Source organism: Acinonyx jubatus, chromosome A2 (genome assembly GCF_027475565.1).
Source record: "Acinonyx jubatus isolate Ajub_Pintada_27869175 chromosome A2, VMU_Ajub_asm_v1.0, whole genome shotgun sequence".
Taxonomy (NCBI): domain Eukaryota; kingdom Metazoa; phylum Chordata; class Mammalia; order Carnivora; family Felidae; genus Acinonyx; species Acinonyx jubatus.
The window spans coordinates 14,491,424-14,513,728 of NC_069383.1; the positions used below are offsets into that span (position 1 = coordinate 14,491,424).

At 49.0% G+C, this 22,305-nt stretch overlaps 1 protein-coding gene and 1 long non-coding RNA gene across 5 annotated transcripts in view; one reads left to right on the forward strand and one right to left on the reverse strand.

Annotated features, from left to right (window-relative positions):
* TBXAS1 (thromboxane A synthase 1) overlaps positions 1 to 22,305 on the reverse strand; it is a 154,054-nt gene that overhangs the window by 20,026 nt on the left and 111,723 nt on the right. The gene's annotated exons all lie outside the window — the stretch shown is intronic.
* The window catches only part of LOC113604175 (uncharacterized), a 173,279-nt gene that overhangs the window by 16,871 nt on the left and 134,103 nt on the right, over positions 1 to 22,305 (forward strand). For all 4 annotated transcript variants that reach the window (XR_003426030.2, XR_008296586.1, XR_008296585.1 and 1 more), the window contains exon 2: positions 9,847 to 9,954. This is a non-coding gene — a long non-coding RNA (uncharacterized LOC113604175). The remainder of the gene's footprint in view (positions 1 to 9,846; positions 9,955 to 22,305) is intronic.

Sequence of the window (22,305 nt, forward strand, 5' to 3'; positions counted from 1 at the left end):
AGGAAATGTGTTTGGAAAGCCCAGGAGTCTTTAGAGGCTGCCTGCCTGGATGTTTCTAGAAATGTATCATCTCTGGGCCTGGGAGAGAGGGCCATTTCCTCCGATAGCTGGCTCTGCCCACCATCCCAGCAGCAACCGTCTCTACCCAAATATTTACCCACACATCCTCTAGGCAGGGCCGTGGTACATCGGCCTCACACTGTCGGTAGGTGAGATGCTCCCCAGGGAAGTAGCCGCATTTTCAGCAAGACCCCTTACAATTTATTTGCAAAGATCTCCCTCACGCCTGGGAATCTATAATTGAACAGCTCTCTTTTCTATGTAGGTTAAATCCCTTTGCAACCAACTCCAAGAACCTGTAGAAATCCTTTTGTTGGCCTGGAATTCTGTTGTATTGAATATTGTTGGAAATAAATGAGCCATTGTCTGGACTGAGAATTTTCTGGTTAGATAGAGATCTCCACTGTGATGCGATTTATTGTGGCAGGATTTTTTTTTTTCCAGCTCATTTTAAATTCCCTATTGCCTGCTCAGTCCATTTTCCCATCTCAGGATATAAGTGGGGAGGGCTAGGCTGAAGCTAAATAAAAAAAAAAAAAAAAAAAAGAGGAAAGAAAAAAAGAAAAATGTCTCCTTTGCCCAAGAATGCTGTCCAGAGGCCTAAATGGAGTCTGGGACCAGATTTTAGCGAGGAAAGTGTAGTACATCTACTCACTGGCTTAGGAGAAAGGAGTCACAGGAACTGGCAGCCGGCACATGAGTAGGAGATTAGTTACAGGATGATAAAGAGCCTCAGAGCCTCAGAGCCTCAGAAGGTCCATGAGTTCAACCCCCCGGGGCCCCACTGCACAGATGAGGACCCACAGCTCAGAGAGGTGGGGTGGCTTGTCTCTGCCTGTGCTCACACAGGCTCATTTACTGCTCTTAAAAAAAAATTCCACTAACCCAGCTAAGCTTTAAAATATATTCAGCCCTACTTATGAGTACGTTTTTGAAGTTAAAATTTAAAAAAAAAAAAAAAACGTAAGGAGCAATTCACTGTTTTTCTCTTTTATAATCAACTTGAGATTTTGCATGTCATGGTTGACAGACAGAATTGTAAGTGGAAAAGCAGAGATGTGGAATTCAACAGATCTGATTGGAGGACAGTGGGCAAGTTATCAAGCCTCACCAAGATTCAGTTTGCTCGTCTGTGAAATGGGGACAAATCACATTTCAAAGGGTGGTAGTAAGGATTCCTCAGAGAGTGCCAATTGGGATTTTCTTAAGAAGCTCTGTTTGCAATTCTGCTTTAGGGCATGAGGTGAGGAGTGAATGTATCAGATTTGCTTGTTTCTAGAAGTGCTGGTCAGGGACCCGGTGAGTCCACGGTAGCCTCAGGCGTGGGGTCTTCCCAAGAGGGATGGAAACGACTGTGCCAGTGAGAATTAAGAATTCACTGGGGCTTGGGGCACCTGGGTGGCTCAGTTGGTTAAGTGTGTGACTCTTGGTTTCGGCTCCGGTCACGATCTCAAGGTCTGTTGAGTTCAAGCCCCACATCAGGCTCTGTGCTGACAGTGTGGAGCCTGCTTGGGATTCTCTCTCTCCCTTTCTCTCTGCCCCTCCTCTGCTCGCTCTCTCTCAAAAATAAATAAATAAACTTAAAAAACATTAAAAAAAAAAAGAATTCAGTGGGGCTGCCTTGGAGGAGACGCTGGCGAGAGGCCCCCACTCCTGTAATCAGAAGAGGGAGGAAGATGCTAGAAGATGAGCCCTGGAAGACATCGCAGAGGCTCTTGGAGACCTGCCTCAACTCTTCCCTAAATAAAGAGCCTTGCAGAACGCCTCCTGTCACCTTGGAAGATTCCGCTTTGCCCCGGAGGAGGTGGACGTTCCCAGAGTTTGGGTGGCTTGTCCGGGGCCCCATGGCCAGACATTGGGAGAGCTGGCCTTTAGTCAGAGCCTGTCTCCAGGGCTGCCTCGTACCCTCCGTGATGGCTGTCTTGTCACCTCTGTCACCAGACACGGTTTTAGCCCTTGCCGATTTTCTGCAGCTGGTGGCTTTTCGTGAAAAGGATTCCTTGTCAAGAGTGGCCTCTGCAGTGGCAAGGCTAAGTAAACATGGGCCCCCGAGTAACAGCTAACATGAGCTGCCCTGACAGTGGTGGGCCCAAGGACACCAAAAAGCATCCCTCCCTCCCCTTGCTGCCGGAGGACTGGGTTTGAATACATGGGGATGAGGTTTTGGGGGGAAAACCTTTTTTTTTTTTTTTTTTTTTGTAATTAAATTTGGGGGTGGGAGGAGACTCGCTAAATCAGACAGCATGTTCCTCAGAGGCTTGATAGCAATTTCTGTTCAGAGGAGCTGAGACGCTGAATTCCTACCTCAGCCTCTGGTCTGCTGGGTCGGGGCTGGAGCCTCAGGGGAAGGGGGGCTGCTGAGGTCCAGAGGGATGGCTGAGCCAGCCGACCTGCGGGTGGGCCCCTCCGGGCGTCTCTGGAATGGCCTGGCAGATGCTTCCTTCATACCACGTTACAGGAGGTGGAGGGCTCACCTCCCTGGCGTGGGCATCCGGAGAGATGATGGTCACTCCCTGCCATCCTTCTCATGCCCAAGTGTGGGGAGAGAGGGTCCCAGGGAGACTCCTATCTCTCATGGAATGGAGGAGGGTCTCATGGAATGAGAGGCTGAGTGCTCCCAGCCCAGGCTGCCCATTCATCCCCCCATGGGCTGAGCAAGCTGGGCCTGTGGGCCCCCGAGGCAGCCAGCAAAGGCTTCAGTTAGGGGCATCGCTCTCGAGCAAGCAGCTGCTCCTGCGGACAGAGCTTCCAGAGCATGAGCCCTCGGGGACATCAGCCCGGTCCCCACTCTGGGAAGTTTTGTTACCCGTTTTTGTTGTCATTGTTGCTGTTTATCTGATACTGGGCTGTTCCTCTAATGTAGGACGGAACCCCAAAAAAGGTGACTGTGGCCACGTGAGGGGACATTACTGCTCCCTCCCTTCCCCTCTGTGAAAAAAGATTCTGTTTATGTTTTCCTATCTTTACGCTTTTATTTGATGTATTTATTTATTTTAAAGATCTTTCCAATAAGAAGAATTTCATCTGTCCTCCAAGGGTCCCCTTAGCAACCAACCTCTGGGGCTCCCCTGATGTTTGCAGACCACCTGGTCCAGACCACTGTTGTACCGGGAGTGTGTCCCCCACGCCTGCTGTGTGCCCCTGGGTGGGTGGGGGCCCTGGGGAGGGGAGGAGCCCTGTGGACCCCCGCTGAGGCTCACAGGGAGGGGAGCACAGAATGGGGACATGGAGGGGGCCCTGTGGGGGCCACCCAGTCTGCTCAGGGCAGGGATTGGGGGGCATCGGGAACACTTCCCGGAGAAGGGGAGGCTTATGCCGAAGCAATTTTCAAAAAGCATTTGTGCTCTTTCACACAGAAACAATAAAAGCACTTAAACAAGGTTTTGGAGCAGAATTGAACCGAGTTCCTTCACAGGCGCATCGTTTATTGCCGTTTTATTGGAGTGCGTGCTCTCTGCAGTTTATGCCTCTCTGCTTCACGCCAACCACGTGGCAGCCCATGTATCGTGGAGGTGGCACGTGTTAATTACGGCAATTTGTTTTCGCCGTGGATCTTCAGGAATCGTTTGTCTCTTTTGTCTTCTGCGTCTGCTGCTCCCTATCAGGGCCAGGTGTGGGGTGCCTGTCCCCCGCGTTGCAGTGAGGCTTCTTCAAGGGACTTGACCTTCAGGTGGGGGCAGACTGGGGTCTCTGAGGTGCCATAGGTGACACTGTCACATCAGGAGGCCCCGGGCAGGGGCCGGTGGGCCGAGGGATTTTTGCAGGACGGTAGCTCCAGGCAGCCTGGGGTCAAGTCCACGGCCATGGGCCAGGGAGGGTTGGAGGTGTGGACCTGGAGGGAAGCTGGGTACTTGGGGACAGAGAAGTGGCCTTAAGGAAGTGGGCGTGGCTGAGCTGGGCCAGGCCCATTTGCCAGGCCATGTTTCCTGTCCATCATAGGGTGATAGCAGATGGCCTCCAGGAACTCAAAGGGCAAGGGCCTTGCTGCTCTACAGGGTCCTGGACAGGAGGCCCAGGAGTCAGGACCAGAGGTGGTGGGGTGACCGCCCAGCAGACATAAGGAGGACATGTGGCTCACATCCTGCCACACAAGAAACAGATCTGAGAAGTTAGCTCTCAAACTGCTGTGTTTGCCAGGAGCACAGACTGCTGGCGGCTTTCCTGCCCGTAGTGCTGGCCCCACAGTATGGCTGTGACAGAGGAGTGGGGTGCTGGACCAAGGACACCCCATTGCCCCTCAGCTGCCACCTTTGTGATGACCTCCGTGTCTCCCCTCTGGGCCAAGCCTCTGAGCGAGGGGCCTGGAAGCCAGCTCCAGGTGACGTTGGGACAAGGGTGGGGACAGGAGAAAGAAAGCCTGGCCTGGGGCAGGGCGGGGGTGGGAGCAGAGAGCGGAACCAACAGTGTTTTTATAAGAAGGGAATGCTCGCAGCTACACTGAGTATTCATTGACCAAGTCCTGGAGGACAGGCACAGGGCGAGTTTCGCTTGTATCATTTTATTGAGTTTCTGTTTTACAGATGAGAAAACCGAGGCTCAGAAGGGTTTGTGCACAAGGTCAGCAGGCAGAGAGAGGGTGCAGCCTGGCAGAAATAATGCTGTGTGAGTGAGAACCCCTGTCTGCCCTCCGAAGGCTGACAGGGCCAAGCCAAGGAAAGCAAGGAAGGAGGATTTTTTTCTCTTCCCGGTTCGAGAAGGACACACAAGGGTGTGCTCATGCTCTGCTCCATGACCGCGGCAGAGGGGCGGCCTGGGGACGATTGAAGGCTTCATAAGATAGCACGTAAACTGAGGCAGGAGCACATACTTGGGCTGGAGGGACGGGAGCGTTCGGGAAGAGGGAGCCCCTGCAGTGGCTGGGGGAGGACAGGACTCTGTGAGTCCAGAGTGTCCGCGAACCCCGGCCAGGCAGGTGGGGAGTGTGCAGTGGCTTCTCCTAGCTGAAGTGCGAAAAGCCCTTGCAGAGACCTCTTGGGTCCTCCTGGGTGCCTGGCAGAGTGCCTGGGCTGGTGAGGGCCCTCGTCCCAGATGGGCAGCGATGTGGGGCGGCTCCTTGGGAAAGGAGAGGGAGCCTCAGGGAATTCTACAGTGCTTGCTTTTGATGTGGTAGCTGTGGAGAGTTTCTGCCTTGTCCTGTTCCTGAGCCTTGGACCTGTAACCCCCATGAGCACCTGGGGAGCTCACTGGCCCGTGAGGAGGCCCCTGCTCTGTGCGATGGGGGGGGGGGGGGGGGGGGGCTCAGGGCTCCTAGCTCAGGTCGCCTACCCCTCTTCTCTCTCTGACCCTAGCTGGCTCCGAGCTTCTTCACAAAGAGCAGTTGCTCCAAGATTGTCCCTGGGTCAGTGTGGGGCCACCCCTGAGGGTCCTGGCCAGACTGATACATATATTTGCAGAGTTTCCTGAAGATCGCACAATTCCCAGCTGTTCTTGATTTTTTCCTAAGGGAAGGGCACAAGGAAACGGTCTTAAATGGCAGCAGGAGGAGGGCCCCTGTGGGATCTTCTCAAGGTTCATTAACCCCACAATGAGTCACCACCTTCCAAAGAAACCATTCTGATGTCTTGCTCCCTTTGGCCCAGACCGTAGGATGCTGTGATCTTTCCCCAGTAATCTAAGAAAAGAGTCTTTTCCAAAAGCTCAGACTAATGGTGGGTAGGGTTGGATTTCTGGTAGGGGAGTTGAATTTTGTAAAACTGCAAATCTGTCTGATGAGAAAACACCATTTGTTGTGACAGAGCCCTTAACCCCCTGAGCTCATGGAGGTCCCATGAGGTCTTCTAGGTCTTCTAGGCCAAGGCAAGGCTGGCCTGGGCAGTCTGCTCTGGTTTTTGGGACCCCCCAGATCACTTAGCTTGCCAGTGTGGTGTTTTTTAAATGTTTATTTACTTATTTTAGAGAGAGAGCGCAAGCACAATGGGGGAGGGGTAGAGAGAGGGAGGGACAGAGGATCTGAAGCGGGTTCTGCACTGTCAGCACAGAGCCCGATGTAGGGCTCGAACCCACGAACCAGGAGATTGTGTCCTGAGCCGAAGTTGGACGCTTAACCGATTGAGCCACCCAGGCGCCCCACCAATGTGGTTTTTTTAAGGTAAATTAAAAATAGGGCAACAGTCATATGCATTTAGAGCAAAAACGTCTGGAATTCACTTCGGAAAGCTCTTCGTGTGCCTGTGCGTTACCTTTCTTTCTGATGAGTGCTCTTAGTGGAAGTATCATGTTGTAATCAAAATTGTGCTTTCTGTAGCTCACTGTTTTAGGCTCAGAGGCCCTGAAAACTGATTTATGAGGAGTGAAGCTAGGAAACACGGGGTGAGACTTCACACGTATGTAGCCAAGGAAGGAGGGGGTCCTGAACATTCCCATAAGAATACCGGCCAGTCGAGCTGGAAACAGTACAGTACAGTCGAACGGAAAAGCCGCATGCGGCCTCTGTACCCGGTCGTCAGACTGTCGGTCAGTCTTGGCCAGAGTACGTTTCCTCTGCTCCAGCCCATTTCAGCCTCACTTGGGGTGTGAGAACTTCAAACTCCAGTCCCTGTTGAGGAATGGAAGTGAGACTCCCGTTCTGGGGTCCCCCTGGCCTCTGGGCTCTGCCGTGGAAAGAGCAGGGAAGAGCAGTTTCCTCTTGCGTTTTGATTCATGCTGGTTCTCAAGTTCAGCTGCACCCTGGAGTCACCTGTAACACCCTACAGGAAATGGGGCCTGAGGGTTGAGTCTCAGCTGTATCTTTAAGTTCCCAGGGCATTGCTTAAGCCCATGGCTTACAGAACGTTATATAAAGTCTAGCTCTGTGCAGACAGCCTGGGGAATTCTTTCAGGGTCTTCCCCCTCTTTCCACATCAAGCTTCCACCTCGGGAGCCAGTATTGTGCCTTGGGTAGAAGCCCACAGGAGTCACATCGCCCACATCGGAATTTGCGTCTCGCTGCTTCTCGGCTGTGTGACTGTGGTCGGCTTCACTGTCAGCCTCAGTTTCTCACCCAGTAAGATGGAGATAATACAAATACACCTCGCGTAGTCGGCACAAAGCCTGTTTGCAGACGGCACTTACCAATGCCTGGCACACAGTAAGCGCTTGGTGAGCGCTCACTGCTGCTTCAGCTGAGGAGCTGAGGAGCCCTGTGTGCCCCTCCCCCACCCACATCCATCCTGGTGTCTTGAGCCCTAGGTTCCTCCCCTCTGGCCGGCCTGTTTAGATTGACCACTCTCCTCTGGCAGGTCTGACCTTCTCTCTGACTTGGTTTCTCCCTGAAGATGCTCCTAGAATGCCCGCTTGGCTTCTCACACCTCGCCCGAAGACCAGGCCCCGCCACGACACCATGCTTGGAACGGGCTCTTGGGTGCCGCCCCAATGCAGGATCTCTGTTCTCAGACCCCCAGTTGTCTGGCACATGACAGGAAAGGAGATGGGGTTGATGAGGTGAGGTGGGATCACAGCCTATAACAGATCCATTCCCTCGTTCCTTAGGGCCCCCAGGATTTCCATGGGCTTTGGGGCTACCATAGTGAGTCCCTCTCTTTGGAGCCTCCAGTCGGGCCAGTGGGGGGAGAGAGACGAATCGCATACACAGAAAACCACAACAGAGCTAAGTGTTTTGAAGAAAAGATTTGAAGAGGGTGAAGTATGAAGTTGTTTACCATGCTTTGGAACGCTTGAAGGGGTTAATTTTGGGGGGACATCAAAGGAAGTACCTTTTCTATCCAGTGTATATTTTTTTTAATTTTTGAAATGTTTTTATTTATTTTTGAGACAGAGAGAGACAGAACATGAGCAGGGGAGGGGCAGAGAGAGAGGGAGACACAGAATCCGAAGCAGGCTCCAGTCTCTGAGCTGTCAGCACAGAGCCTGATGCGGGGCTCGAACTCACAGACCGTGGGATCATGACCTGAGCCGAAGTCGGAAGCTCAACCGACTGAGCCACCCAGGCACCCCTCTATCCAGTGTATTTGAAACTTGTAGGACTTATTACTCTACGGAGTTGCAATAATTGAGATGTATTTTGACAAATTCAGGGAAGGTAACTGGAGAACGGGTTATCAATGGCTGCCCCCTGTCCCCGTCACTGAAAACAACCATCATGGAAGCAGCTACTGTGCTCTCCTCTGCACCATCTGCTCGCACCCTGGGTCAGCCTTCTACTCCGGCCGTGTCACCCTCTAGAGGGACACAGGCTGGAGGGAGACTAGGGTGGGCAAGGGACTTGAAAGTGTGCCACATGGAGAAAATTTGCAGAAGCCTGAGGTGGGCAGTCTTTTAAAGGGTCATTTGGGCCCAGAGTTTGAAGCTATAGATGGAAACTATAGGGAAATGGATTTGTGGATTAATGGTCTGGTCCAGTTGTTTGAAACATGGAAGAGGTGAGCCCTTCATTCCTGGAGTGACCAGTGGATAATGGGTCCCGAGCAGGTGCCCAGGAGAGGGCATTCGTGATCAACCAGCAATGTCTGAAATCCTTCCAAGTCCTCGGGTCTTGGTAATTCTACCATTGTTTTGTTGGTCTCTGGCAGAAAATAGTGTTCTGGGGAAATAGGATGTGAAAAGAGGAACTCTGTTGGAAGGGAAGGAGGGCAGGAAAAGTTCCAGGCTGAAAGGGAGGGGCAGCAAGGGACCCCAGAGGGGCAGTGAGGGATGTGGGAGTGGCAGCAGAGGGGCTGCTGGCCGAGGGGCACAGATGCACGTGCTGAGACCCTGGTGGATCAGAGGCACATGAAGGGACACGTGTCTCCTTAAGGCTTCTGAGATGACATCTGTACAATGGGAGTGACAGGAAGCATCGAAACAACAGCAAAATAGAAACAAATGCTTCTGGGGCGCATAGGCACAGGACTGCACGCTAAGTGCTTTCTTTACACGTGTCACCTCATCTAATCAGCCCCAACCGAATGGAGCCAATAGGTTTATTATCCCCTTTAACAGGAAACTGAGGTTTACGGTCATGTGGCTGGTTCAGGGGTTCAACCTGGCTTTGAGGCAGGGAATCCAGCCTGGAGCCTGTGTCTAAGCCATCCGCCCAGCTCCATTCAGGGTGGAGGAAGATAAACTGGGGAAAGGGAGCTGCAAATTGCTGTCTGTGAGTCTTGCTATGAGCGTCTTGCTTCGTGCATCCCCGAGGAAGGTGGGCTGTGGCTCCTTGTGCTCAGCCATGAGGAAGCCAAAGGCAAGATTATTCTGTGGGGTGGAGGGAGAGCGCCAAGTTAACTTCTCCGTGTAAATGGAATGACTGCTGAGCTAGCACCAGAAGGAGCTCTGCATTTGGATTCTGCAAGCCAGGATGTACTCTTTTAGGGCCACGATAGGAGACACGGGAAAGGTGCTCTGGGGACCACGCGTCGCTTTGGACTTTGTCATCACAGCTAGGAAAAAAGTACACGTGGAGTGGATGGTCACAGAGAAGACCTAGAGGATAGTAAACTGAATGATTGTAAGATTCCGGAAAGTCCTGAATGTGGTTTGAAAATCTGGACTTAGTATGTGAGAAAATATACAGCCTCCATGGATATCTCTTGGATTGATGTCTTTTTTTTCCCTGCCAGTGTATTCCTGCCGGAAGTATTCCTGCCAGATGTTTGCGGACATCTCAGCACACTTCCATGTGCTGATGGCAGAGCATAGGAGTTAGAGCAAAAAGACTTGAGCTCTTCAAGTCTGTGTTTGCTGTGTGACCCTGAGAAACACACTTAGCCTCTCTGAACCTATGTTTTCTCAACTCCGAAAGGGACTATTAGAGGGAACAAATGGTAACAAGTAATAGTTACTCTTCTTATGTTTTTCTTACATCTCTGGCAGTGCCTGTCTCCAGGGGAGAGTACATGGAACTGTAAAGATCTCCTGAGGCACCAAAATAGTGAGACAGGGTTGGGCGCAGAGGGGAAGTAAGATGCTGCGGATCAAAGGGTAAGCGCCAAGATGAATTAGTTTGAATGTTTTTAGAAGTCAAGTGGATGTCATAAGCAATGATATAATCGGTTTAGATCAGCGATGATATAAATCTTGGGAATTTTAGAAGAATCTGAAGTAATAACAAAGTGGTTTAGGAATAGTGTGATTAGGTAAAATAAAACAAAAAAGTGGATCCTAGAATGTGTGTTATAAGTTGGAGATAGGGAAAATGGACACTAGAAAGTATGGTAGAATGAAACCAGAAACACAGGCTTGGGAGCTGAGAGACCTCAATTTCATTCCTAGTTTAGCCAAAAATTAGTGAAATGGACTAGGAAAGTCTCTTAACTGATCTGACACATTTCCTCATTTGTAGAGTGGATTAAAAAAAAAAAAAGGCTCCTTATTCACTTTCCTGAGTTATAACCCTCTAACATTTTTCAGAATGTGGGCTATGAACCTTTAGGGAATTGTGAATTCAATTTAGGGGATTAAGAGCAGCATTTTAAAAAAGGAAATAGAATGGAATAGAACATAGAGTATATCACACCTAAAAGACTATATATTGTTTCACAAAACGTTTGTTTAATTACATGAGTATGTCTGTACTCGGTTGACTTATAAATATATTTCTTATGATGTGTTGTGGTCAACAAGTTTGAAAACCATCGCTCTAACACTCCCAGGGCTGCCCCAGGAAAACTCAGGTATGCTGCCTAGCTTAGTTTCTCCCTTTGCATTTGTACCTCTGTGATCTGATCCCTCTGACTCTGCGTAACGATCCCAAGAGCCCTACCATAGGCAATACCTGCTCCCCTCACTGTGACCATAGAGCCAGTAGGGGATAAGGTATTTATGAAGTCAGAATAGAGTTGTCAGATTTATCAAATAAAAATAGAAGCCTTCAGCAAACTGTGAATTTCAGCTATGCAATGAATCATTTTTTAGTATAACCATGTCCCAAATATTGCACGAGACATACTTAGACTACAAAATGATTGTGTTTATCAGAAATTAATTTTTTTTAATGTTTGTTTTTGAGAGGGAGGGACACAGCATGAGCAGGGAAGGGGCAGAGAGAGAGCGGAAGACACAGAATTCAAGGTTCTGGGCTGTCAGCACAGAGCCCAACGCGGGGCTTGAACCCATGAACCGTGAGATTGTGACGTGAGCTGAAATCAGACACTCAACCGACTGAGCTACCCAGGCGCACCCCTTTTTTGTAAATTTTTTTTCCAGAAATACCTAAATTTAACTAGCCCCCTGTGTTTTATCTGGCAACCCTAAATAAGTAATAAATAAAGAGCAAACAGGAGGGAAAGTTTCCAAAGATTACGACTTTTAAGTGCCCAAACTACAAAACTTTGTGCTTTAATATGATCATAAATTAACAGCTGTATTATATTATGCAAATTTATGTTAAGTTATTCACTATCTGTCATCACGCTCCAATAAAAATTGTATATATGACATTTAGAAAAAAATGGTATCTTCTGATAAGAGTTTTGTGCTGCATTTTGGTGGTGCTGGTTGCCTTTGGCTTGCCTGAATGCTGCAGCCACAGACAAGCGGAGTCTTTGTGAGTGACTCACTGAATTACTTATGGTCTGTCTAGATCCATGAGAACAATCCCGGTGAGTGACCAGGGGCCGCTTTCCCTCCATTTTCATTCTTTCCCGAAGGAATGCAGGTTGGCGGGGAAATAACAGGAGAGAACCCCCCTGCCCACCCCCGTCTTTCATCTAGAAGTTGGCAGTTTCCCACCAGTAAACACTGTGCAGCATGAAGGTTAGCCTGACTGGACAAGCAGGAAGGGAGATTATTTGGTTTTTAATCTCTGTACCCTCACATTTCTTGGTGATTAAACCCAAAGGGAAGAAAGCAATTTCTGCTGTTCCCTGTCTGTAGCGTAGCTATAGAAATGCCCACCAGTTGACTAATTTAACATTCAGAGTATAATAGATAATGTCTTATCTTCAGGCTGATTTGCTTAAGTTTTTCCCTGATGACTGTCACCCACTTGGAGGCTACTGGTATGCCACCAGTATTTTTTTTTTTTTTTTTTTTTTTTTAGCTTTTATAATTTTCTTTTTAATTGTGGAATACTGTCTGTGGAAGAAATGCCGGTGTCTGTTCTGGAGGGGTGGGAGGGGTAATGTCTTGACGTCTTGCTAAGGGCACATTACATCCCCAGAGCCGAAGCTTAGAGGACAGGGAGCAGATGGCCTTGAGGAATCTTTGAAGAATGCCAGGCTGGGCTTAGACGACAGGCTGTTGGCAGCAGGAATTACTGGGAGGAAGGCAGGTGAGGCCTGTACAGTGAAGAAGAGACTCTTTGTTCACCCAGAAGAGAAAACACAGAGTCTTTCGTGCTGGGAGCTGTATGGCACTCGCTCTCTGACCACAGCTGCAGACTTTCCCTGCTCCAAAGACAGAGCGTAGTAGGGTCAAGGGCACACAGGCTAAGCTCGGAGTCAGGCACAGGTGACAGGCATAGGCCTGGAGTCAGGAAACCACACCAAAACCTCGTGATCTCGGGTGGTCTCCCAAAGCCCCCTGCCTCAGTTTCCTCACCTGTAGAATAAAGGGATTCGATTGAATGGTCTCTAAGTTTCTTTCAACTTTAGCTTTCATTCATTCACTTATTCATTCATTTACCTAAGCACTGAGCACCTATCATGTGCCCGGATGTGACAACAGACAGGTGTAGTCACAGGGCCAACAGCCGAGCTTGTCTAGGGGTCAGCAAGCAGAAGCATGTCACCCTGCCTAAGGACACAGGGAAGGACACAGGGAAGGAGGGAGAGCAGGGGGAGGAGGGGATATGAAATTATTTTTCTTCTAAGGTTGCTGACTTCAGACTTTCTGAAAATGGCTAAGGAAGACAAATCCCTAGGGGAAAGTTTGTTGCTTTCTTGGTCACTGGCTTTCCCAGCTGAGAAGGCAGAAGTCTCTAATGATTCAACTTGGACAACTAGGAGGTGCTCCTTTCTGGAAATGACTATCCAAGATGGAGCACTGGCAGGGATGGATTAAACCGATGGACCAAACTTCACCTAACTCACACGGAAGTGAATGAACTAATCCGAAAAAAATGTGTGTTGCAGCTCCCAAGGCTTTCAAGTTTGTTGGAGGCATAGGTGGTCTTTTCATCCCTTCCTCCAGTTGTAGGAAAGAAAATCAAGTGTGGACATTTAATGGGATAGTGTTTAGATGCCAGCAACGGACAGCATTTGTTTTGCTGGATTGTGGCCTGTCTCCCCAGAAATCTCACAGAGCCCGAGAAGGGTATTTGTCAGGATACCCACAGACCTTACTAAGTGGGCTTTAAGTTAAATTTTGAGGGTCAGGGAGAAACATGCTACTAGATACAATGATAAATGACAGGCTTGACATCTAAATTATTCCCAAGGAAGAAACTGTCTGTCTGAAACCCGAGAAACACAATGACTAGAAGGATTCTGATGTGGATTTTATGTAGAAAAAAAAAATTTTTTTACGTGGAAATATTGATAGAATTTCCTTTTCAGACACCCAAGGGCAGATGAGGAGAATGTAAATTTATCAAACGTTAAGTAAAAAGAAACTATATACTTCTTGGCTGAGGTTTTTTTTCTTTCTTTCTTTTGCCGTAGATTTTTATGTTGTTTGATCTGTTTGTTGGTTGTTGAAGTAAATTAATTAATTTTTTATGATTGAGACCGACACATCTTGATTTATCAGGGTGTCTTAGTTCCTCAAAGCCAAAGATCTAAGTAGCAAATGCCATTTATCCTGGCAGAAGACAAGGAGGGGACCACCCGGGAGAGGAGGAAAAATGACTCTGGGAACTTTCTGACACCCTGAGAGAGCCCTGGCTATCACAGTGCTAACGTAAGGGTCATAAATGTGTCCGAACGTGTGGTTTTAGACAGCCATCTGCTCTCATAGAACAATCTACTACAGACCTAGTGGTCAGTCCCAAGACAGCATCAAGGAACTGTGAGCTAGTGGACCTGAGTTCACATCTAGGCTCTGTTTCCACCTTGAGCCCTTCACTTAATCTCTGAGTTTCAATTTCCTAATCTTTAAGGAAATATTGTCTGTACTTAAAAATAGCGAACTGGTTGTTAGAATTGTTTGGCCCAGGGTCGGGCACAGAACACGTGTTCAATGAATAGCCGTTCTTATTATTATTCCCATCATAATTATTATCAATATTGTTTGATATTGAATACTTGACCCCAGAGGATCACTCCTTGATAAAAACAAATTGGAAATGGGATAGTTCTGTAGCAGAACTTTAACACAGCTAAGGTAAATAGGAGAGAGTTACTACCGGCCGCAGGTTAGAGACTGAGTTAAGGAGGAGAGACAATGCCCCCTGAAATTGTACAAAGTGACTCAGTGAATCACGCCCAGAAACAAAACCGCCAGATGGTACGTGTGTCGCAGGACTTGAGACACTTACGTTCAGTGTTTCTAGGTGATTTCTAATTGACACAATCATCTTGCTTCATAGGGCCCATTTCTTTACAGAGTTAGGTCAGATTTATTTCATACATAAAATCATCGTGAATAATTACGGTGGTCCATAAATATTTACTGTTAGGATGATGATGGTGGTGACCACATCATTAGTGTCTTTCAGGTCTACAAATCACTGATTTGCAGCCAGGCTGGCGAATCATTAAATGAGCTTTTCAGAGAAAGGTGAAAGGATGAGAGAGAGAGAGAGAGAGAGAGAGAGAGAGAGAGAGAGGGAGGGACACGCTCTGAGCGGCCACAAACACATTCCCTTCATTCTGGGATGACACGTGGCCTGAAGGAGCTCCCTAGGCCTCAGTTGTCTTGTCCATAAGATGGAGCAACAGCCCCTCCTGCTCCTGCGGGGGGCAGGGGGGTGGGAGGGCGCAGGCCAGATGGCCTCTGGTTTGGGGTCCTCCAGGTCTAAGGGTCGTAATCTAAGAGGTGCTTTCGCAGAGGCTGGTCTGCTGAGTATTCAGAGAAGTCACCTCGCGGGCAGTGCAGGCAGGGTCTCTGCTGCTTGGCTCTCTGGGTGGGCTGGATCTGCCCCACAACACAGTGGCAGAAGCCCCACTATTTCCAGGTGACCAAATGAGCGACTTCTACAACAGTAAAAGGCAACTCCAGTAATCATGCTGATTATTTGTAAAGTTAGTCGTGTCCTTAATTATCCAACCCAAGGTCACTGTTTAAGTTTGCAGATACCCCTCAGGGGAATATGGCACCAGTTCTTCAGCCTGGGGTGTACCTTAGAATCGCTTGGAGACTTTTCAAGAAGCATGATGCCCCGCCTTGCTGCGGGCCAGCTACATCAGAATCACTGGGGGTGGCTCCCAAATATCTGTGGTTTCTAGTAAGTTCTCAAGGACGGGGACTACCCCTGGCTGCTCTTGGGCCTTAATTTGCATGTGGCCCTCAATCCCAGTGGCCGAGTGGATAGGAGAAGGAAGTGCCGGGAGGTCTCTAGTTGCCTGAAGTCAGATTCTGCCTAGAGGTGGGCTGGGGTCTGCCCTCTAACCCCAGGCCTTGGTCCACTTGCGTCAGAGACTCAGGGGATTTGGGGAGCACTCTGTAGGCCTTAGCAGGGAGCCGCTGCGTATCGGGGAGGAGTCGGGCAGGAGGAGCATCCTTGTGAGACAGAGGGCAGGCAGCACCTTCATAGTCTCAGGACGAGGAAGGTGGCATTCAGCAGCAGTTAACGGCTGGCGCCAGCCGGGAGAGCATCTAGTCTGGTGTCCAGTGGACAGCCAGCGAGAGGCAGGACAGAGCTCGCTTTCTACAGTGCTGTGGTAATGGCAGAAGAGGGCCAGGTCGGTAATCGGCTGCAGGACAAATGTCTCAGATGCACATTTCACGCTCTTGAGCAAAGAACACAATGAAAGGCAACTGATGGGAAATTCCAGGGGCGTGGGACCCGAAGGGAAAGCCTGGGATGGCTAGAGGACTGTGTACAGTACGTGAGACAAGACCAGTGTCACAAAAAAATGAGAAAAGCACCAAGAGTGGTGTGTGGTGGGAGAAAGCAGCCCTGGGATATGATGTTTGTGTCAGGAATATTCCTGCTGCGTGGGGTAGGCATCCAGGGGGGCAGGTCAATGAAGAAGCTGCCATGTACTCTTCATCTTGTGCTGTGTGGGCCACAGAGAAAGAGAACTGATATATTCAGAGAACGGGCCTTGAAAAAGTTCCAGAATGATGGGGGAAAAGCCACCACAAAGCCAAGACCTTCTAGGAAAACTTATCCGTAGAGCAGCGAGCCAGGATGACAGGTCACGATGGTGCAGATGAAGGTGACAGATGATGGTGTGTGCCCCCATCTGCTTGGACAATTGGCATTTTTCTCAGTGCGGTGAAAGTGTGGGACAGACACAGCTACAAGCTCCCCACCCCAGGGGCAGCCCAGAAGCCCCCCTTTATAGAAACGCTGGAGCCATCACTGACCCACGAGGGTCACTGACCCATTGAGGAGCAGCTTCAGAATCATTGAACGTGAGAGACAATGCTGAAAAGAATGGAGACTGCATGGTGGGGAGGTGTGAGTTCTAATCCAAGTTAGGCCCCGATCCTAGTTTATAACCCTTGACAGATTATCTTCTCGATGCTTCTGTGATGGTTAGCCTTTCATGCGGACTTGGGTAGGCCACAGAACGCAGCTATTTAATCAAACACTGACCTCGGTGTAGCTGTGAAGATATTCTATAGATGTGGTTGACATGTACAATCAGTTGACTTTAAAGGAGATTACCTTTGATAATGTGGATGAACCTCATCCAATCAGTGAAAGGCCTTGAGAGCAAAAACTGAGGTTTCCTGGAGAAGAATAAATTCAGTCTGACGATTGCAGCATTGAATCCTGACTTGAGTTTCTAGACTGCTGGCCTGCTCTGTGGAGTTTGGACTTACCAATCCCTACAATCTAATGAGTCCATTCCTTAAGAACTCTCTCTCTTTCTCTCTCTCTCTCTCTCTCCCTCTCTGCCCCCTCCCCTTTCCCCCCATTGGTTCTGCTCCTCTGGATATCCCTGACTCATACAGCCTCTCTTTCCCCATTGATTAAATGAGGATGGTGATAGTTCCTGCTTCGTAAAGTTGTGAGAGTCGAGTTAACTTTTATATGTAAAGAACTTAGTTTAGGGCCTGGCATATAAACATTCAATCATCATCATCATCATCTCTTCCAGCGAAGAAGTCTAGCTCGACTTCTTCCTTTCACAGAGAAGGAAACTGAGGCACAGAAAGGGGAATGGGGGATAATAGCGTATACACTGGCACTGTGCCCAGAATCGTACCTAGGTTCATTCACTTAATTCTTGAGACAACCTCACAAGCTATATACTGTTGCTGGCCCCATCTTACAGACAGGAAGACTGAGGAACAGAGATTATTATGCCAGTCCTCCATGACACTGCCAGTGAGTGGCAGCTCAGGGCCTCCACATGCGCCGTTGGCAGGGCGAGGGCCATAGCACCCAGGTCTCGGGGTCCCCTCACTCGGATGGCAGTGCCTCCTTGATCAGAGAAGAGTCTAGGTTTGGTCTGAATGTGATTGGGAGCCCTCCCCTCAGTGAGAGCTTCTTGACTCTGCAACCAAGCAGGTGCACCAGCGAGAGGCGGTGCCTGTTGCCAACAAGAGGGAAGACTGCCTTCAAGGAGTGGGACCCCTAAATCGTGACTGACAAGGCCAGGATACCTAGGTATACCACTTCCATGGAGAAGTTTGTGCTTCTCCAAGAAACACCCTCCCCCCGGCCCTCCCTCCTCCTCAGCCACTCGAACCAGTTTCTCATCGAGTTGATGTTCTTGCCTATAGCTAAGGAGGTGAGAAGTTTATCCTCTGCCTTCCAGTCTTAAATTACTAATTAAAATGTCTTGGAGTCTAAGCCCATTGCAAGAAAGAGCCTGGGTGGCTTTCTAAAGCTTCTTGTTCATAACCAGAGGGAAGTTGATTCTCTTCTCATCTTTATAATAAGGATTCTTTTCGCAGGGTATCTGCTTTATGCTTGCTACAGCTCTGGCCCCAGTTTGGTCCCAGCAGGGGGAGGCCAGTGGAGTTTAATTACATTCCTCCTATAGGGAACGTTCAAGGAATGAGGCTTTGAAAAACAACTTGTGCTACCAAAAAGAAAAAAAAAAATCAAATTAAGCGGGTGAGAAACAGGCATTGCCTTTTGTGTCCTCGAGACCCAATCTAAATATTTAAATTTTAAAGACAGAATTCTAAGTGCTTAACTTTATAAACCTTACACATTGCAATTCATAGGGGAGTCAAACATCCCTTCTGATCTGGAATATTCATATGCTTGGGCTAACAAGCTCATGTGGTTGCTATTTTCACACGTACCATATTCAGCTGTAAAACAAAATGCTAAAAACAAAAAAAAACCCAAAACCAAAAAACAAACGCAACACACACAAAACACCCAAAATAAAAGATAATGCTGCCTACAGTCCTGGGGCAACACAGACTTGCCAGAAAACAGAGTAAATTGAACGTCTGGGCTACAAGCAAACATTTTAGGAAGGTCCCTGTTCTCTACTGACTTCTCAATATCCCTTCCTCTCTCCATCTCTGAGATCCCCGGTCGCTGACGATTAGTGAGCATAGAAGTAGCCCCCACTCTGCCTCCCCAGGCGGAAGCTACTGACTTGCTGACTCCACTAGACAAATACCATGAACTGAGAGAAGTAGAACAAGTAGGCAAGTGGGTGGACAATTAACCAAGGCAAATTTCAACTTAATGTCAGGATAAGGTAGCAAGTTCCTTGCTCCTGGAAGCATTCAAGTGCAGTGGCATGTTATCTGTCCTGGGTTGGGGCTGCCTTAGATGGCTCCGAAGATCCCCTCTGACCCTGAGAGCCCAGGTTCCCTCCGTGCCTTGGCATGCCGGGTTCTGGGTCCCAGCACAATTATAGGACTACAGACCACCGGGTGCTGCCTTCATCTGCCTGCATCTCCCTTGGCTGTGACCTTGTCTCTTTGACTCCCATCTCCTCCTCCCAGGGTGCAGTAACCTTGTTTTCTCCTGTGCGCCTTCCTACATCTCCCCAACTCAAATTTGCTTTCAGTTTATCTGCTGTTAGAAAAGAAGGGGCAAACGAACATTTGTTCGTTCGCTCATTCATCCAACACCTATTCATCACGAGCCTACTATGTGCCAGGCACTGCTGGAGGCCCTGGGATGTAGCAGTGTGCCAGGCAGCCGCGTCCTTGCTCTCGCAGGGCTCATATCCTAGCGGGGTCTTCATTATATTGCCCCTCCCAGGAGTAAGTGGCATTTTAATAATGGATACTGTGGTGAAACAAAGGAAGGATCTCTAAGTGGTGAAATTTAAGGCTAGTGATGGATGGATGGAAAAACGAATGGGAGTCTTTAAATTTGTGCCAGCTGAGACCATTCCGAGGTCCTGCTCCACTGGGGTGAAAGCAGCTTTGGTCACTGGAGTTAAGTGGAGTTAAAAAAAAAAATGCATTCCTTCCTTCCTTCCTTCCTTCCTTCCTTCCTTCCTTCCTTCCTTCCTTCCTTCCTCCCTTTCTTTTCTTTCTTTCTTTCTTTCCTTCTTTCTTCATTCATTCCAAAAGCTAATCGTTGGGAATACAACCCATACCTGTGATGTTTTAAGGGCCCAGAATGAGAGCGGTAGTTAAATAAATAAGCCATTCAGTTGAGAATCTACCTCAGTGCCAAGAGGACCCACAGAACCCCGAGCTTCACCTGTGGAGCCCACTTTCCCCAGTTTACTTTTAATTCTTGCTTTTCTGGATTGATGTGCACTGACCCCACCAGCTTATTTGCTTCACAAAGCCTGGCCCTCTAGAGGCTCAGATATTGAATATAAAATACTCCGAGTTGCGACATGAAAGGCACCAAATATATGCTGATTGGTGTGGCCTGTTCCCCAAGGAACCACTCCTTGTGGGTCACCTCTCCCTCTGCTGAGACAGAACTTCTCTGCGGGGACTCGCGAGGTGGGGACAGCTTGGAGCATTAATTGCTAAAAATTCAAAGTGCTGAAGTGCTGATCTGGGAAGCATAGGAAAAACATCTGTAAGTCCTTCCTGCTCTTCAACCTGCCTCTCGCTTGATTGCCCCCACTGCCCCCATTCGGGACATCTTGGTACAAAACTACAGGCTTCTGGGGTGCCAGGGGCTCCCACGTGGGCAGTGGGTCAGGAGGTGGAACCACGAAACTTCTGTGTCACTCTGATTTGGGGACTAGAGCCAGAACAAGGGCAAGGAGACTAAATAGTGTGGTGAACTTTGGAGAGAGAGGAGAGGAGACAGAAAAGGAGCAGGACGAGAAGGAGAGGAAAGAGAGGAAGAGGCAGCAGGGCTTCTCAGAGTTCCTGGATGGCGTGAGGTCTAAAGATGTGGCTGTCACTGTTGAAACCCATGGGAGGGGGTCGAGGCCAGGGAGGGTGAGTTTCCTTGGTGGGCGTGTGGGCATGGGCTGTGGACGTCTCCAGGCCGTGGGGAAGGGTTTGGAGCCCCAGGTGGTGGCACAGGAAGGTCTTGGCCCTGAGCAGCACTCATTCACAGCACACATGGTCCCTGCCTTCCTGCAGGTGTCCCCAAGGGAAAAAATGGGCAGGTGACCTGGATCATGAAGATCAGTGCGTGTACGTAACAATCACATGGGCCGTGAAAAACCGGGGCTGCCACCTGATCCGGGGTGATGGGTCACCCTGCTTCAGGGACTCTTGAGTTGAGTTTTCTTGAGTTGTCTTCTTTCCAGGAACTGGTATTTTCATAGCAGTAGCCACAAATTATGACTTCCAGGATGGAGTTCTAGAACACACCCAGAGAGGCCCCGCTTATAGGCTGTCAAGACTTCTGTGCTCTAATATTAGCTATAGGGATGCCAGGAAAGGGTGAGAGAGGCTCATTTTCTAGGTCAGACTCTTCTAGAATGAAGGACAGGGAGTGGGCAAGTTGGACACATTCCACCTGCAGTGAGAGTAGTCCAGATTTTGCTCCAGGCCCCCAGGGGAATAGCATCAAAGAAGTCCTCTTTGACCACAGTAATTTCTGCATGGACTCTCATTTGGGGACTCTTAAAGCTACCGTGTACACTAAGGGCTCATTGGGGGAGCTTTTGGTCTAGGAGGAGCTCCCTGCCTAAAAGGTCCAGCCTGGTGGGTACCTGTTGGATGTGACAGGTCTCCAGTCTACGTGTGCATCGTGAGAGAAGGCTCTGGTTATCATCTTCATCTGCCTTGAAGATGACTTCAGATCAGCTCAAAAGCTCCCCCTAGCCTCCCACCCTGGAGAAGCAAGATGAGTTCAGGATTATAGGCAGCACACCTCTAGAGATATACCCAAGATTGGGTGACCCTCGCCTCACTTTCCCTCTCAGTAAAGTGAGAGTGGCATCATTCTTTTCGGGATCGTTTTGAAAAAAATTCATAATTTATTAACAAGACGTAAATGGTCATGGAGTATCAGTGCTTTGGCATTAGGAATAAGTGCTTGCCACATAGAGCACAACCCGGGGAGAGGCAGGCCTGAGGGTTTGGAAGCTGGCTGCTTACAGCGCGTCGACCATGGACTGAAGTGTTGGTACCACCTGGGCGCTTGTTGGAAACGCAGAATCTCAGGCCCCGCCGTGGAAGTCTAGTGGTCTGTTGCTGCCAATCTCACCGTGCCGGTGTCCCTGCTCTTATCTTTGATTCTTTGGTATGACTTTAGGGCTGTAAGTTGTTCTGAGTTCCTGCCTCTTGCCTTGTACGTCTCAGCTTTGTGTCCTGTTGTGCTGTTATGGGATCTGCAGGAAAGGGCTCAGATGCACCTCTAAGCCCCATGGGGCCGGGTGAGCGTGTCGACGAGGACCCCTGAGCATATTCTTCCTAAAATGTTGGACAGCAGGACTCGAGCAGACCTGGGCAAAAGGGGAGGGAACCTGTCCAGTGGGGGAAAACCCATTTCCAGTTTTTCCCCTGAATCTTAAAATCAACTATGCCCTACTCCCAGTGTGAGGACGACCCTGAAGATTCATCCTGGGTACGATCCAAACTGGGAGACTTTTTTTTTTCCATAGCGAGGACGAATTTGTGTGAAGCTACACACATTTTTTCCACCCAACCTTCCTCTTGTGACAAAGGATGTATATTTATGAAACAGCCAGTTGGGAGCAAAATGGCGTGTGTGCGTGTGGCCACAAAATATGCTTTTTTTCCCCCTTTGAGATCCTCTGGCTGCTTCAAGGAACAAATCCTCAACCTTGCTCACATTAGCAGCATGAGCTAATCAGTTGAAATACCCAGCATGGAATGCTTTTATCCTTAAGAGAAAAAGAAAGAGTAAGTTGTATTTTAATTAGATATTTATAATGGTTACAAAGCAGCTCTTCAAGAGAAGTTTTA